This window comes from Sander vitreus, chromosome 7 (assembly GCF_031162955.1).
Source record: "Sander vitreus isolate 19-12246 chromosome 7, sanVit1, whole genome shotgun sequence".
Classification (NCBI taxonomy): Eukaryota; Metazoa; Chordata; class Actinopteri; order Perciformes; family Percidae; genus Sander; species Sander vitreus.
In genome coordinates, this window is record NC_135861.1 from 27,897,958 (window position 1) to 27,917,359 (window position 19,402).

Sequence of the window (19,402 nt, forward strand, 5' to 3'; positions counted from 1 at the left end):
TAGATCCTAAATCAGGATCTGCTAGAATGGTCGACGTATTTGGGTTTAGGCTATGGGAGTGGGGATTGGTTAGGGTAGTCTATATCCACGACGTTCCACTTCCGGGATTGCTCTCGTTTTGCCGAAAATTCCACCGGATGTCACTCTTTTTCGGCCAGATGTCCGTTACCTTCCGCTTTCTTTGTGCTGGCGTTCTAAACTCCGGTGGATTTCTGAGGACTATGGTTAACTGCTCCTCAGATCTCTGCAGGGTAAATCCAGACAGCTAGCTAGACTATCTGGCCAATCTGACTTTTCTGTTGAACGACTTAAACAACCTTTGAACGTACACGTTCCACCAAAACAAGTTCCTTCCCGAGGCTACTTTGCAGCGGCACCGTGGCTCTGTCCGGCGCTAAGCACCGCCCATGACAATTGTGATTGGTTTAAAGAAATGCCAATAAACCAAAGCACGTTTTGATTCCATCCAGGAATGTAGTGTGGACTAGCCAGACCCTCCTCCGCAGTGCTGTGGAGGAAGGTCTGGCCATGCGAGACTAGTGTTAGGGTAAGAATACCAGGGTGAGCCAATCAGAGGCAGAATAAGAAAAAAGCTGTTTTACCGTGATAATGTGAATACGCCTTTAGTCTCTTTTTTTTTTTTTTATGTGTCAGACAAATCGAGATTCACCTTTTGACCAAGACAGCTGTAAGATAACTTTTTTTTTTAACCCTAAGATTATTTTTACAGTCTATTTTGTGTTATCATTTATCATCTGTTTATTTTTAACTGTATTTTATTCTTTTCTTGACATATACAGTACATGTAATGTAATTTATAATAACTAATACACCAGTAACATTGAAAAGCCTTGAACTTTGATATGGTATTTATGTTTGTGGAAACGTATGAATCACTTGTTGATTGACACTCTCGTGGACTCTTGAAACCACAGATTATTGCAAAAATAAAATTATATCTTTTTGCTATTTTTTTTTTATTACCCATACCATGCTGTAATTTGAAATTAAACTTTTGAAAATGTTGCCATCTGGTCTCTGCGCATAATAATGATGGTAATATCGATGCATATTCAGGGGAGGCAATAACTGTAACTTCATATCTAAATTTCATTAACTTGCTATCAGAATTTCTTTCTATTTTAGTATCTCAGATTTATTTATGACAACGCCCTCTGAATTCTTACAAAATGTTCTCCGTGGCATCATTTGAATTGTAAAATACCCAAAATACCTCAAATACCTTTGGAAACACTTGCAGACTGCCAGGTGAATTCATGACTGCATGTAAAATATTACTAAAACACCTCAGTGTTTGAAATGAGACCCTCTGCACGTCATTCAGGAAACTAAATCTAACGGCTTTTACCTTTGGTCCTGGCGTTTTTTTTCATGATTTTTTTTATATTTCTCAAGTTTCCAGTTTAATTAAAACTGAATAGCTGTTGTCCATCACAACATACTGCAGTCCAGTAAATGAGACTTTATTGCTACTCTTTGGAGATGATTAGAACATCTTTAATATCACTATATTGTTTCTTGGGTGGTCTCACAAAGCAATAATAAGGACTTTATTGCACGAATGCTTGTCCAGCCAGTAAAAGGAGCTTGTTAGCGTCATTGCATGAATGCCTTATAATAGAGGCTTCTCATGGAAGCATTGCTGGGATGCCAAGTGTCACATACTGTACCCAAGAACCAACCACAAGAACGTTGCACCCATGTGCTATTTCAGCCACCTACTGTAGCACACATTTCAGACAGGAATGGGCTGCTTCCTGAAAAGTCAGAATTTGGAAAACAAACATTACTTTAGTTTTATAAAAAAACCAAAAAAAAAACGTAATGTGTTCTTATTTCCCCGCAGCTTCGCTTTCACATAAACTACCAGTCAAGAGAAATGTTCGGAAATGACAAATGAAAATAAAGATGTTGAAAATAGCTCAGCCAGAATGTACAGTATAGTGTGTTTTAGGGGAGTGGGATTGCTAAAGCATATTCACTTTTCCTTTTATTTTTGTTTTTTCACAAGCTGTAGTCTTTCAACATGTTTAACAGTGCGGGGATGACAGACAATATAGGTTTACATAACATTGGCCTTTTCATTGCTCGACAAGCAGGAGAATGGCACACACTTGTGAGTTTTGATTGTCTTAAGTTTTTTTTTTTTCTTCTTTTCTTTCCAAAATGTGTTTAATGACAGCTATGTGAGCATGCCGTAACGCATTCGCTGCCCTGCAGTGGAACACGGAGCCTGCCAAAGTGGTTGCGAAACCACCCTGCGCCACGACTCTGACAGGAATTTCCCATCGCCCCATTATCAGCATCAGACAAGCTGAGTGATTGCAATTACATCTGCCCAAATGCTAAGAGCAACTGCCTTTTCTCTTTTCCTTCAGAGAAGTGAGCTATCATGAATGGCCCCATTGTGAATCTGTGAGCTTTCTGTCTGCCCAGTAAACCAACATAGTTGTGCTGTGTAGCTTTAATGAGGCCTTAATTATGAGATTCCTCTACCTTAGAGACTTACTCATTGGGTGACGGCTTTAAGCAAATCCCCCTGTGTACAGGCCTCCCTGATACAAAAGGGAGACTAGAGCCAAACGTGACACTTTTTTAATATCTTATGCTTTTTTTTTACTAACTCAAAATGAATATGTAGCAGGGAAGTTGATCCAAAGCACAGCTCTTTATTATTAAAAGGGCTGCAGTTTACTCCAAACACACAATCAAGCGTGGTTACGAGATATGACCATAGTTGGAGCCCAAACGTAAGGGAGGACGTGACATTTTGGCAGGGAGCCAGCCACCGGCCCAGAACTCCATGCATGCTGTCTTTCTTCTCTGTTTGTCAGCACTTCCAAACATGGCTACCTGCAGAGAGGAACAGACAGCGAGACTCTCTCTTAGGGATGCCAGGCTCCTGTATATTATGTTTTTAGCATGCCTTGGATTTTTTAACAGCAGCCTAAGTTACTCCAAACAGAGCCGAGCAGTCCGAGTCCTGCTGATACTGAGGCGGCCCGAAACAAACCTGTTGCCGTGATACCGTCCCAAGTGGAGAAGAAGATTAAAGATGAATGCCATGCAGTTGGATTCATTGCTGTTCTCACATTAAGAGTATTATGTATTTGTGTATTTGGGTTATGCAATTAATGACCTTATTAATGTGAAATAAATCATTTGCTAGTGTTTTATAGATCTGTTATAAGCCATTATTAAAAAACAGCTTTTGAGTTTCCAGGTTGTGGGAAATCCTCCTCCAGCATGACACTTGCTTTGACTTTTATAGCTAGCTCTTTAAAGCCACTTTAATCAACATTTACCCCCTGCAAGAGGAGGTCATGGTTTCCATTTGCTTGTCTGTTTGTATGTCAGCAGGATTACGGAAAACCGACTGGCCCGATTTTCATTAAAGGTCCAGTGTGTAACGTTTATACTTGTTCATTATAGATATCTGTGTTGCCCATTCACAAACTTTTTCATAAATATGTACCACCACCATCAATTCCAAGTATTCCTATTGGCTTGAATTTTTACATTTTCACTACCATGAACTGGGGGTAGACGCTCCATATTCATGCGCCATCTTGAAATACGTTAGCGGTAAGGGACATACAGGACGTACTGCTCCGCCTTTCGTGTTTTCGCTGTCACATGATAAACTCACAGGTGCTGCTAATGCTGCTAATGCTGCTAATGGGTATTGTCGCTTCCCGGCCCCGGCAACTTTGGAGAAGGAAACATGGAGGACCACACGATATCTTAATACACTGCGGCAGAGTGGGACAAAAAAATCTACCGGGAAATTTCGTAGACCACCAGCCCTCCGGGGGCGGGGGAGAGATGAATGTTCGGAAATAATAGGCTGCTGCGGCCCGCCGTACAGGTTAGTTAGACCAGCGGGCAGCGGCAGCCGGACCGGCCGATCAGACTGACCGGAGCTGACAGCGTTGGCCGGAGCGGGCGATCAGACCGGCCTCGAAACACTACCGGCCCACCGGGAAAATTCCCGACTCTCCCGATTGCCAATCCGCCTCATGTACATATTCAAAATCCAAATTTCCGGAATAGGAGTCTTCTTCTTCACCCATAAAAAGCAAAAGGATATTGAAAAAAGCAAAAGGCTACCGTAGCTGTAATACGTATGTTGAACTGCGTGGTGCGAGAGAGTTGATTGCGATTTATGATCTCAACGCTAGATGAGAGAAATTCTTAGACATTGGACCTTTAAAGCAACACCAAAGATTATTTGTACCTTAAAATAATGTTTCCAAAATCGTTTCAGTGGTTCATCAACTCGTAACAGGGTTACTGGCACTTCTTTGCGGCCCTCTATCGGCTATAACCGCACTATGCAAGTTTGCCAGATCGGGTAGCGGATCTGTCGTCCGAATGAGACATAAGAAACTACTACGATAGCGGTAATGGACAATTCCGCTTCCAACCTGTAGGGGGACTGAAGAGGAAAAGTGCTTTGGTGTTGCTATTGGTGGAAGGGTGTAGCATGTGAATCACGGGGCGGAAAACAGAAATTATTTTTTACTTTCGCTACCTTTTGAGAGATAGGGCACATGGCCTTGGTGGAGGTCTGCGCTCTTGGATTGCCATTTAGTTTTATATATTGGATAATGGATCACACAAGTAGGCCTATGTGAAAGGCGTCGCTCATAGTGACGGACCTATCACCTTCAGTTTGAATGAGCTCTATGGGTTTTTAAGGTCACTATTGTTTCGGTTGTTTTTTTGCAGCTCAGGTTAGCTTCACAAAGAAACGTTTATCATGAACACAGCCTTTGAAAAAGAGTTTGAAATTTGAAGGCTACAATAGCCATTTAAGTAGTATTTTGAATGCAGGACTTTTACTAGTAACAGAATATTTCTACACCGTGGTATTGCTATTTTTTACTTTTTCCAGCACTGATGAATGATGAATGATTCACGCTGTATTTCCTTGCTCAGCTGTCATTTCATTGATGTGCCACTTGGCTTTAAATTGGAGGAGATAGATTTTAATTCACATTTATTTGTCCCTGGGTTTTGTTTTGGCATCTCATGATTTGTTGTTGGGCTCAGCAGCTTAATTATTGACCAGAAGAAGAAGAAGAAGAGAAACAAACACAGATCATGTCATCAAATAGGCTACCTAGGCGAATTGGGTGCCATGGCCACTTTTCTGTAGCCCTGTGCAAACTGAATGTGTCATATCTTCCTCTGAATAATCTTGCATTAATGGTGTCTGGGCGGTTTCAAAATCAGACAGCAGCTATGTAAGTATTTTCAGCAATTTAGTTCTCAAATTGCGGCTGTCAAGCGCAATTGAGGCTTCCCTCAGTCATGCATGGCCCCTAAAAAGCTTTTTGTCTCATGTCTCTGTCATGTCTACATCTCTGCACCTTTACAGGTTCACTCAGCAACCTCTGGCGCAATTACACAAAAAGTTATATGAGGGCAAGGGACACATTAGAAACACTGGTTCAGCTTGACATTCACGCGCGCACACACACACACACACACACACACACACACACACACACACACACACACACACACACACACACACACACATACACCTCACAGCATTGACAGGCAGCAGGAAAGAGTCTGGTGCAGTTGGAGTGGAGACGGTGGGTTTTAATGACACAGTATCTCCCAGAACGCTGTTCCCATAATTACGCTCTGTCTGACGTGGATCTGTCATTGGCATTGATTGTTTGTCCTGATGCCCACCTCCTTGAGGAGAAAAGTGTGTGAGTGTAGAGGGGAGGGAGGGTTAGGGTGGATGTTTGGATCCCCTAGAGCTGGACAGGTTGCATTCAGGAGCCCATGGGAGGCCCAAACTGGAGCCATTGGTGAGATTGGTATCGTGTTAATGGCTCCACAGGCTCCAAGATACATAGCAGCAAAACCATAAGAGGCACTGGAATGTGGAGCTCCCTTGAATCATTGTCATAATTAGGGACAATTGCACACGCAGACCCGAGACCTATTGTCTGACTTCTTGCATGCCTCTTTACACTGCTTGTATCTGTGTGTGTTAATGTAATAGTTTGACATGTTGGGAAATCTGATGTTGAAATGTGATTTTTTTTTTGCCGACAGTCAGATGAGAAGATTCATACCACTCTAACCTGTGTGTTTGATATGAGACTACAGCTTAGTTTAACCTAGCATGAAGACTAACATCTAGCCTAGCTCTGTCCCACTCACTCCTGCTTTTACTCTTGGATTTTGGCTCTGATTGAACCAGGGATTTTCAAAGTCTGACACTGCGACAAAAAAAAGAGAAACAATTTAGACACCACCTGTCACCTAACTTCTATTTGGGGTAAAATCATGCTCTGAGCTTTGGAACTACAGTTCCCATAATTCTTTAGGGGATGCAATCGGGAAGGTTAATTGCCGCTATGTACTCAGTGAGATAATGTGGGCTACAACTTGAGCCCCATGTATTTGTTTACATTTTGGCAAATTGGCACCATTGAAAGTATGCCGAATTAGCTATTAGCAGTTACTGTTTGCAGTATACCCATGGGTTTACAGTCAACTACCACTGGATTACTGTGATACGGAAGTTCTGGAGCATGGAGGGAGAGTTCACAGACAGACATCCTAGACAATGATATCATCAGAAAGAGTAAGTCACACTTAACTTAGATTAACTAAAGATATGTGTGTTGTGTATGTGTGTTCAGATTTGACTGAGTTGTGAGTCCAAGAAGAAGTCAGATTTTTGCAACCTTAATTGCCTTCATCCATGAGCTGCAGCCAGTGCTGCTGCAGCAACGGACTACTACCAGGTGTTTCCAGAACACCTGCATGCACCTATACCTTTAACCATGTAGTATCTTTCTTGCCTCATGTATCAGTTTAAACTTGTATATTCTTCCTTATGCTACAGCAGTATTAAGCTCAGTTGTTATTCTTATGTATAGGTTTGTATTTTTGTGTGTGCGTGTGTGTGTGTGTGTGTGTGTGTGTGTGTGTGTGTGTGTGTGTGTGTGTGCGTGTGCGTGCGCGCCTCCTCCCTCTCTGTTCCAGGTTGTCTGGTGAAGAACATGTCAGACATCCAGCGTAATACATGGCTCTCCATATGACAGATAATTAGGCCTTAAATAGCACTATTGACACTAATAAGGGCAAATATCCCTCTTTATCTTTCCCCCGAGTGATAGCAGAGGATAGAGCGGGCCGGTGCAGGTGAGGCGACTCAGGCGTGGGGGCAGATCTGGTCATGTCCTGGGCCAGTAGCTCATGTCTGAGAGTTGATGGTGTGGATGAGATAAGGCCCAGCAGTGATAAAGGTCCAGTATGGTAGGTTGAGGGGCCCCAGAGTAATGATGCAGGCAGTATCATCGGCGTCACTACTTAAGTAAAAAAGGTCTAGACCAATTACTCCATAACTACAAAATTGACAGGTGCTATATTTCTTGCTCTAACTAAAGCACTTGATCCAATCGACATTATCTTCTTAACGATAAACTTTATTTTAATCACCTGTAATTCAGCATTACTTAAGTAAATTGATTTTTTTTCTATGTTTTATATGCAAAAATCATAATTTTTAAAGTAACTAATAACGAAAGCTGTCAAATAATTGTAGTCGAGTAGAAATTACAATATTCCCTCTGAAATGTAGTGGAGTCGAAGTAGAAAGTGGCACAGCAAGAAAACACTCAAGTAAAGTACAAGTACCTCAAATACTTGAGTAAATGTGCTTTGTTACATTCCACTATACAGGGTGTAACAGCTCTTTAATCGAGCCTGACACTCATTCTACGTAGGTAACTAGTTAAAAAAAAAAAATTAAATATAAACAGAGGCACAAGCTTCGTAAAGAGAGGAAATTATAACATATAAAAAAGGTATGAAAGCAGCAAACATGTCTCATTTCTGTGATTGTCGGGAAGCAGCGTGTGAACAAAACGAGAGATTGGCTCCTATCGTTTTTTTAGTGTGTTAAAGTGCCCATATTATGCTCATTTTCAGGTTCATAACTGTATTTTAAGGTTGTACCAGAATAGGTTTACATGGTTTAATTTTCAAAAAACACCATATTTTTGTTGTACTGCACAGCTCTCTCTCACTGCTGCAGATCTTCTTTTCACCTGGTCTCTGTTTTAGCTACAGAGTGAGACCTCTTTTCTTCTTCTTCTTCTTCTTCTGTACTATCTTTGATTGCACTGGCACATGCGCAGTAGCTCAGATGTAGATCATGTCAGCTAGCTAGCTCCATAGACAGTAAAAGAAAGGCTGTTTCTACAACTTCGGTCAGTTACAAGGATTAGCTGGGAGACTTCTAAATGAGGGCGCACATGTAAGTAGTTCTTTTGTAGATTATGGTGAACTTGTGTGTGTTGTAGCAGTGCTTTGCTATTGAGAAAGAGGTAGCATGCTAGCGTTAGCATTAGCGTTAGCATGCTAACGCTAATGCTAGGAGCTAACAGTTGTGGTTAGCCAGCTTGTTTCGGCTTGTAACATCACACTCGGAGACTGAAGGCAGGACACATTCAGAAACCGTATCTCCCTCAAAACAGCATGGATGGATTTTTTACAAAGTTTGTATGCGTGTGGAAGCAACAGAGACACAGAAGAACACCCCAAATCCCAGAAAAAGTGTTTTTTTCATAATATGGGCACTTTAATGCAGTGGTTCCAAAACTTTTTAATATGAAGGACCGCTAAATTGAAACCAATCAGACTGCGGACCCCCATTTGACAATACTTTGTCCTAGGTTCCCTCATCTGATAGGAGTTTAGCTTTTAGATGTTTTATAGTCTGGCATTGCCAGACCTTCCTCCACAGCGCTTCGGAGGAGGGTCTGGCTAGTCCACACAGCATTCTGAGATGGGAGACAAACGTGCTCTCGTTTATTGCCATTTCTTTAAACCAATCACAATCGTCTTGGGCGGCGCTGAGCGCCGAGAGGAGCCACGGTGCCGCTGCTAAATAGCCTCGGGAAGGAACTTGTTTTGGTGGAACACGTGTACGTTCAAAATTAGTTTTAGTCGTGCAACAGAAAACTCAGATTGGACAGATAGTCTAGCTAGCTGTCTGGATTTACCCTGCAGAGATCTGAGGAGCAGTTAACCATAGTCCTCAGAAATCCACCGGAGTTTAGAATGCCAACACAAAGAAAGCAGAAGGTGACGGACATCCCACATTTTTATTTTCCTGCAGAACGAGAGCAATCCCGGAAGTGGAACGTCGTGGTTATAGACTAGATGTTTTATTACAGAACATGTATGGAACCCATGACCAAAATAGTTATACATTCTGTCATTGTGTTACTTATGGATGGAATTATAGTGACAATTATAGTGAAAAAATGATTCCTCTTTTTGCTGGGAACCCCCTGGAACTAGGGCTGCACAATTTGAGGAAAATATGCGATATGCGGTTACGTTGTTGAATATGGTGATAACAAAAATAAATATTAAAATGTATTCAGTACTTACACGCCAGCCTTGTGTTGCATTTTAAGTTATTGTAAAATACCCTTTTCCCATCTGGTGCTTGTTTTTGTCGTTTACCAGCAATTTACTGGTGAAATAAGTCATTGTTATAAGTTAATGTTATTACATTATTAATCAATCATTTAATTTTGACCATAAGGCCTTACGGTAGGGTTCCACACAGTGAAACACCTTGCAAATTTTCGGCCAGCGAAATTTTGCCTCAGGGGCGTGGTCGCGAAAACAACACGCAAGACCGCAACAGAACACCGGCTGCTAGGCAGCTAGCAGAGAGGGTTGAAGCTAGGTAGCATAGGTAGCTATCAGGTAGTTTGCAGTAACCTGGCTGTGTAGCCTAGCTGCCTTGCTATGCTTACAATGAAATGCAATGTCCAAACATGCTAGCAGTTGACCTGTCGGCTAGCTGAAAAGTTTGAGTGTTTAAACTCAATAAACATATACAGTGGTCTATTTAGTGGTGTATGTGCCCTGACTAAGTTTGTGTGTTATATAAATCAGAATTTGAAGTACCAATGTTTGTGTTGAAACATTTTAATCACATACTAATTTTCATGATACAGCTCTGATAACCTCCGTCATCTTGGTCAGACTTTTTTTGTAACTCCCGCCTCCAAACACAAACACGCGGACCTGACCCTTCTTGTGTTAGTTAAAAAGTTAAAAAGTTAAACTTTTATCAACTTTGTTTCGCTTGCCTCAGCGAGTCGCTCTCATCAAATCTCATCCCAAATCAGGGCGAATATCGTCTCCATTTAACCTCAATGAGAGCAAAGTGAAATTTTGCTGTGTGGAACCCTACCATTAGCAATAAACAAGCCGTTCTTTAATGTTGCCAACTGTCGTTTTGTGCTCCTTTTTTATATTTTATATTATATACATTATAAATATATATATTTCGGTTCAGGCACCGGTTCAGGCACCGTTTAGGCACCGGCACCGTTTTAAAAGTATTGTTTTAGCACCGGTATCGGGAAAAAACCCAAACAATACCCAACCCTACTAATAGTTTAGATCAGAGGATGTTGAGTGAATTACAGACTGGTATATGTCAAAGTTTAGTCAGGATACTGTTTTGAAACCAAATCCTATAAAATTGAATAAAACACCCAAAATTCAATAGAAGTAATCATAAATGTTACCGGCAAAGAATGTTGTATGGGTTCCATACCATACAACGTGCATCCATGTTATTTTTGGACAATTTGGTTAAAAGAAACCCATATTTCTGATATGAAAAACTTTGTAAATGGGTCAAATTTGACCCAAGGACAACACAAGGGTCAAACTTTTTGAACAAACACAAACAATGAATGCCGTAGAACTTTCTTTTATTATCCAGTTTGACTGTCACTCATAACAGAAAAAGAACATAAATAAACTACTTTTAAAGTAGATTTTCTTCAGGGATAAATTAGGTGTTATCGGATCGGTGCATAAACTCCAGTACTTTCCGATACCGATTACCAGCATTTTAGGCGGTATCGGAACATCTCTACCTGGAACCCCCCTCAACGATCCCCCTTTGGGAACCACAGTGTTAAAATGCTCATATTATAATTTTTGGCTTTTACCCTTTCCTTATTTTGTTATATATCTTTTCCACCCCAAAAGGACTTACCGTCTCCAACAGAAAACACTGTTCACAAACTGCTCCAAACAGCTCTGTTGTAGTCCAGCCTTTACTTCCGTGTGTCACTTTGTAACACACGTTATAATGCTCGCCTAGCTGCTAGCGTGGTATGCCCTCATACACTGCTTCTGACTGGCTAGTAGTCCTTACCTAGCTACTGAACATGTGCGACTCCCAACAAAGATGGAACAGAAGTGAGATGCCTCACTCTGTAGCTAAAACAGAGAGCTCAACACAAGAGTGAAAAGAGGAGCTGCAGCAATGTGCAGTACAACAAAAATATGGTGTTTTTTGAAAATTAAACCATGTATACCTATTCTGATATAACCTCTGTTAACTGTATAAACCTTAAACGTGGCCACACCGTGCCTCGCTTACATCCACCACAGTGCCATCCATTCGCCTTCAGTTTTGGTGAATCCACTCTTGGGTGATGATGGCGTTTCTGCCCTTGCAGGCTTGAAGGAAGAGGCTTCAAACCTCTACCCATGCACTCTTCCCTCTCTAAAACACCTCCGTCAGTGTCAGACCAGGCCCTTTCTCACTCTGCAGGGGGAGGATTACTCAAATCAAGACTGTCAAACGCTTGTGTATATCCTGGCGAGGACTGATCCAGTAGGCTCATAAATGCCCAGGCGTCTGCCATCTATTTGTTCACATGTGTGATCTCATATATCACACTTGTCACTCCTGGGCAGCTATAATCTCCCAGAAGCTTTTAGTAGAAATCCCGCTGACAGTGTTATTTGAAATGCCTTGCGATTATTCATTATAAAGTTTACACATTTGTGGTGAAAGTTGAAGATACACAGAAATGCCGTAAGGACAAAAATAACTCGTAAATTCTAACAGGGAAATAATCAGATATGTATTTTAACTGAGTTTTTCACTTTTTTTCGCCTTTGCTGGGACTGTAAAAAGCTGGTGTAACACCAACCTTAAGACGCAGGGAAATAATTAGATGGCTTGTGGGATGAGGCGCTCAGTATGAAAAGGATAAACACAAAACAACAGTGTACTTTCACACAGTTCACAGTCTGCAAACTGTAATCTTCCAAATCCTGTCCAAATCCCAGGGATGTATGTTTAACTTGTAAATATACACACTCAGTGTATGTAACTTCTGTCTCCCACTGCTGTGTGATTAGGTGCGATGAGAAAGAGCATCTCTAGATGTTTTGGCAGGCCAATAAAAACCGTAAAAAAAAAAAAAAAAAAAAAAGTAATATTTGTGGACGTAACTCTTCTGCCTTGAGACAGGTTTACAGTCTCGTGCTGGCAGGATGGATTCCTGAAATAAACTTTCCAGACCCAGGGAGTGAAACAACTCCCTTTCTTTTGTGAAGGAGACGAGGCTCAGCCCGATATTCATCAGTGGGGATAACCTTTGACCCCAGAATCATATGACGCTGAGTGCTGGAGATCCCGGTGCAGCCAGACAGTCTGTCTGAGACGCCATCTCTCTCTCGCTCTCTCTCTCTCTCTCTCTCTCTCTCTCTCTCTCTCTCTCTCTCTCTCTCTCTCTCTCTCTTCCCAACACTTTGTTCTCCCTCTCTTTCTCCCCGTCTCCCACTCTTTCCTCTTTCCTCACCTTTCCTGCTATCTTAGGGACTGTATGAAACTTGTCCGGGTGTGGAGGTGATGCTGAAACTCCACAGAGTTGTTATTAATATTTTCTTTGGACCCTGCCCTTGTCTTCCCCCCCCCCAAAAAAAAACAACCTGCAATACCCTCCCCCAACATACATCAAAAATAATGCAACGGTAACTCATTTCGTTTCACAACAAAGAATTTAACAAACCTAAATGTCATGAACCATCCAATCTTTCCAACATCAATATGCATTAAATACATGCATCACCAATACTCTCTTCTGAAGTCATTTGTCCATCTCAATAGCTGTCATCTCCGCAGAAACAATTAGCACACCCTCTCTTCAACAAAAAAGAAGAAGAAGAAAATGTTCACAACCCTTTCCCTTTTCTTTTGTTATTATTCTGTTATTTTTCTCAGGGACAGCGCATATTACAAGAAACATTACTGTAAATATGCCAGAATAAGACAAGGGGGCTAGTTTTCATCCGTAGTCCCTGGCCCACGCAGCGCTGCCTGGAAGGAACTAGGATTAGGCAATGGTTATGGTTAGGGTTAGGGTTAGGTGCCTTGAAGTCAACGGTCGCAGCGCTGCCTGAAAGGAGACGGCTTAAAACACCATTAAGCAACATAAGCAGAACAACATAAGCAGAACACACACATTGGCAGCAATAAAAGCAGAGTAAAATACAGTTTAACAAAGCAAAAACAAGAAATTACAGATATCCAACCCCCACCTTACCTCCAGCCTGATAATGCCAACACGTCTTCACACCTAAACGACAGAGTAGGTGGATTTCTAATGACTCCTAAAACGACATCTATGACTGTTCTATTTACTGCCGCACGGTGGCTGTTTTAAACGTGTGGCCGTAACACTTGATGTAACGACCACAGTTTTATGTAGTTAAAGGACAAATCCGGCGCTAAATGAATATATGGGTTAATAACACATGGGTACCAAGTCGACCGTTCTCCAGGATTTGTTTTCATGCTAATCGAATGTGACCAGTTTTAGCGCAAACCGCTAATTAGCTTATAACGCTAGTCGTCGGGCCACTGGTAAAGTAAAAATAAATCGCTATTTCTATACCAGGGTTAGGGTTGAACCAGTCGAATGACGAACGCCGTGCAACCAGTAACCAGTAACATAGCTCAAGCATGGGTTTAGGGACCCTCATTATGCTACCGTGGAAGTGTGGTGCTATTTTGAGCCTTGTTAGTGGTAGAAAAATAGCGATTTCTTTTTACTTTACCCGTGCCCCGACGACTAGCTTTATAAGCTAATTAGCGGTTTGCGCTAAAACTGGTCACATTCGATTAGCATGAAAACAAAACTCGGTACACGTGTTATTAACCCCTAGGTTCATTTTGCGCCGGATTTGTCTTTTAACATTGTGAAAAAGAACTACTTAAACTTGGGCAACAAAAATACTTAGTTAGGGTTAGGAAATCATCGTGGACTGGCTTAAAATGAGTCACGTAAAACTACTAAAATGAGGACGTAACTGCATCACGGACTATGGTTCGTAAAAGTCGGTTTTACTTTGTCACCTCACTTCCTCATTTGAAGAGGTCACTGCCGCGTTATTATGGATCCCACATTACAAGTCCCGCCCTACGAAGCAGCTCGATTGGTTGGGGTTAGTCATTGACCTCGAGTGGTTATGGTTAGGGTAGCTGATTGGTTAGGGGATAGCACCTGAACAAATCGTGTTACGTTACCTTGCGTAAGCATGGACGCCTGGCCAATAGTAGTGTGTGAATGCTATTGAAGGGAGGGTCTTGCCTAGAAGTTGCGTGGGTTCCATAATAACGCATCACTGCCTTACAGCAAACGTAAAAATATGGGTAGTTATAAGCTGCTTGCACAATAATCCTATACAGTGATTTTCTGGGTGAGGACAGTCAGGATAATGTTCATACAGTCCCATCCTTGCCCCTGTTTCAAATATTAAACCCTTATGTCTTGTAACAAAGAATAAATGTTTTTTTTTAAGCTAAAGAAATCTTTAAAAAATTTGAAATTCAAGAGAAATATCTCTTCTATAACAGCCCCCCCCCTTTTTTCTCCACTCCGAACCCCTTCAGATGCTAGCATGCAGACAAGACGCTGGGCTCTCCCCACTCCAAACAATCACCATTAGGTAGGCCATGACAGAGCTTTTCCACACCGTGCAACGGACTGAAACAGCTGCTGACAAGCCAATCTCTCCCGAGCCTTGCTCCAGTCTGCCTGGATGCTCTGATGGGGACACTGGTTTTCACATAAGGTACTCTCAGGACATACGTCAAGATGACTGCCTGATAAACAAATACCTAATGGGCTTCCTACGACATTTGATTTCATTTAACCGAGGCCCGGGAACTGATAAATTGTTTCCATCCTGCCGCGCCATACTGTAGCTAATTGTAGCTGCTTATCAGTGCGATCACGGCTTTTAACCCTAACATGAAGCAATCGATGTCATTGTTGATGGAGTGAAGTTTTTTATTTTTTGCTTTATAAGAGCCGTGCGGTAATTACAACTATGGATAAATCAGGGTAGGATGCATTCATACTTTCACTAATCCAGACATGGAGCCACTTAACATGTAATTACCTTTTATAGAAGAAGTATGCCCCGTTTACATGCACTCGGATCATTCAGCAAAAAGTAAAGACGGATAATGTGGTGATTTTCACAAAGAAAGCTACTCTAATCAGTGTTGAAGCATGTTGCGCAGAGCCCACATGATGAACTTGAGCAATTAGAAACTGTAAATGAATGTGCTCGTCTGCAGACTATTACCTCCTTTTTATTGCTCTGGTGTTGACAGTGAGAAAAACGTATGTGCCCATGATGTATGGTGGCAAAACACTGCAGTTTTTATTTTTGATGAAAAGGGTGCTTACAGGTGGGTTGCAAGTGGCTGCGACAAGTCCCCCCCTCCCCATGCTTACAGGAAGAGGAGGCCGAGCCCCATGCATACATTTCTGTTAACTTCATAATTTGGCAACCGTAATGTTTGAGGCATTTCATTCAAGTGAGTCAGAGTGGAGCCTTGTGCCAGAGAGGTGTTGGGTTTGAGTGCTTGCGGTGTTCAGAATGAGGCGGAGAGCGTGAGGTGACATGTTTTGCTGGTATAGAGGATATGGGAGATACTCCTGTAATGAGTGCTTTGTGAGATAATGGTATGCACGAGCCTGCCCCCTGCTATGTTTCCTCACTCAGCTCCAGAGGCAGAAACAGCAACAAGAACAATGCTGAAACATGTCATGTGGACAAGCTCGAGACGCATGTGGCACTTGGGGAGTGGCTGGCAATGTAATCTAAATTTTTACATGGCACATGACTGTGTGCAGCTATGTTGCATTCATTAACACTCCAAGTACTCCTGACAAGACACCTGATCAAAAATAGACATTATCTCCCATACATGTTAAAGAATAGGTTCACAACTTTGAACCAAAACTCATGTATGCCCATATGTACATTGAAAGTCTGTGCTTGCTAATAATAATAATTCCTCCTGTTCATACTGGCCATCCACAGTCCACATTCTGTGCAAAAATGAAGTTTATTTTGCATTCATTATCAACATTATTAGAGCAAGCAATAACATGCCCATGCTTCATATGGGCATGTGTCCTGTTTTACAATAGACTTCAAAAACTGTGCACCCATCCTTTAAACTACTCAATATAATAGTGTGTGTGTGTGTGTGTGTGTGTGTGTGTGTGTGTGTGTGTGTGTGTGTGTGTGTGTGTGTGTGTGTGTGTGTGTGTGTGTGTGTGTGTGTGTGTGTGTGTGTGTAGAGAGAGCAGCGTCTAGACCGAGAAGCAGTATGGCTAACAGCTGTGTGCTCCTGAAGGGACAACTGGCTGTGTGACGGCATTTCCTTGGATATTCTCTCACATACTGTGTCTTTATTTCTAGCGGTCAAGCTCCCATTGAAGCGCCCACCATGGATAAATGCTGCTTTTGTCGAGAGTTTTTTACCCCTCTGAGCAGCTGTCCACAGCCCCTCAGGCACTCCTCTGCTCAGAAACCCAGGCAAGTGCATATCGGCTGTCAGGGCAGAGCCAGAAATGAACATTCAAGTTGAGAGACAGTTTTCATTATAGCGCACGGGGCAATTTTAGATATCATGATGAAAAAATATTTCTCTCAAGAAGCCCCTGTATGCAACAAATTAAAACTAAGACACACCTGTGTACTGTGAGTACTTGATGTGTGTACATAATGCATACCTCATTGAAATCCAGCTTGGATACACCTCACACCTCAAAACATTTCACAATTCCTGGTAGTTACATGACTCACCGATGCTCCGTGGATGTTCCCAAAAGTTGGTTTGTATTCACAGTAAGCCGTTAACTTTCCAAGATTATGTGGCCAACAACACAAACACAGAGATCCACCATTGGAACATTTTTTTTTTTTCACTGCAAATTCTTGGCATAAAAAAACAAAAATAAAAAGGAAGGATTTTGGTTAAAGGCTACATAGGTTAACAAAACGTTGGATGCAGAAAAACATGGCTCTCAGTGGCTGATTAAACACAGAAGATGCCATGAAGCCAGGCAGAGCAAATGTGTCACTAATAAGGCCTTGACTTTTACCTGGACTGACAGCCAGAGAATGGGAGGAGAAGGGCTGGCTCCACACTGCTCAGTCAGCCAGAAAGCCCCCAAACGGCAGGGCTAACGCAGGTCAAGTGATTTGGCGCCTCGGGTGTATTAAAGCTTTTTACAAGGGACTAAAGGTTTTATGTTGCTTCACCCATTCGGTCTGTGCTTTTATACGACCTGGCACTGGGCTGCTAAGTTTTCTCTCAATCAGTACGAAAGGGTAATAAAAAAACGTTACCTTTAACGGGTGTTTGGTGTCTGACGCCTGGTGCTAAGGCAAACACATGAGATAACATGAGATACACACACACACACACACACAAAAACACACACACACACACACACACACACACACACATGCATGTAGATGCACACACATTCAGAATCCCAGTTTATTTCACAGTTCCATCTCTGAATGTATTAGGCTATTTTTTTCAGGGTTTTTCAAGGAAAATTATTCTTCATTAATTACTTTTTATTGATATATTATTTTTATTGAGCTATTTTACCCGGAATGTTGTTAGGAGATCCCAGGCCCTTTTTTTTAGAGCTCCAAAAACATACTTAACATTGTTTTATCAGCTCAGGACTTCATGACTTTTCCTAGTTTTACGAGAATTACCTCTCCTAAATCTCTGGAAATTTGGAGTTTTTGGAGTTTTATAACGGTCTGAGCATAAAAGGTGTAGCTGGGAGTTTAACCTCTCTGTATATATATATATATATATATATATATATATATATATATATATATATATATATATATATATATATATATATATATATTTGTGATATTCCACTCAATCATTTCAAATGCACAGTTTTGGATGGTTATGACTATTTGACACACTCTCTATCATTGGCTTTTAATGACTCTTGTTGCCCCCTAGTGTCTCGCCAACCTGTGGCACCCACCTTATCAACTAAATGAAGTTGAGTATTTATTGTGATGTATTGATTAGAAGTTTGTGCAATACTCATTTGAATTATACTTGCATGTCTAATCATATTTAAAAATGTATTTAGTTTATACATATTTATACTGTATATGTCCCTTATTTCCTTCCTATTGGTTTTCACCTGAGAATAGTCTATATCGATGACATTTAATTTCCTGGATTGTTCAGGTGCTGCCGGAAATTCCGCCGGATGTCACTAATTTCGGCCGGATGTCCGTCACCTTCCGCTTTCTTTGTGTTGGAATTCTAAACTCTGAGGGATTTCTGAGGACTATGGTTAACTGCTCCTCAGATCTCTGCAGGGTAAATCCAGACAGCTAGCTAGACTATCTGTCCAATCTGAGTTTTCTGTTACACGACTAAAACAACTGTTGAACGTACACGTTCCACCAAAACAAGTTCTTTCCGGAGGCTATTTTGCAGAGGCACCGTGGCTCTGTCCGGTGGTAGCGCCGTCCAGGACGATTGTGATTGGTTTAAAGAAATGCCAATAAACCAGAGCACGTTTTTCTCCCATCCCAGAATGCTATGGGGACTAGCCAGACCTTCCTCCACAGCATTATGGAGGATGGTCTGGCAATACCAGACTAACCTGAGAAAGACCTGCAGTTGGTCAAATATGAATAATGAAATTAAAGGGAGCGGTAATTCCAGTGTGCTGGTACTCCTCGTATTGGAACTTTATAGATCTAGTTTCTATCTGGCACCTATCCAGCTGAGGTTTACAAGCTCAGCTTGTGGCAAAGAGAAAGGTTATCACTTCAATGCCTTCTCGCATAGCAGGAACAAAGTAGTGAAAGGAAATGAAAAGTTATTCTTTCTGATCCAAGACACAAGTTGTGGAAGGTAACTAAGAACATTTATTCAAGTACCGTATCATTTTGAGGTACTTGTGGTTTGCTAAAGTATTTCCATTTCCTGCTTTAGAGGGAAATGTTGTACTTTTTACTTTACTACTTTGATTTTACAGCTGTAGTTACTATAGCTACTTTTCAGATTGATATTTTACTTCCACAACACACACGATAAGCTTACAAAATACAACACATTGTTAAAGATCAGGCCAGCAGTTCCCAACATTTTATGGATTGTGACCACTTACAAAAAAACAGTCTAATCAGAGCCTCT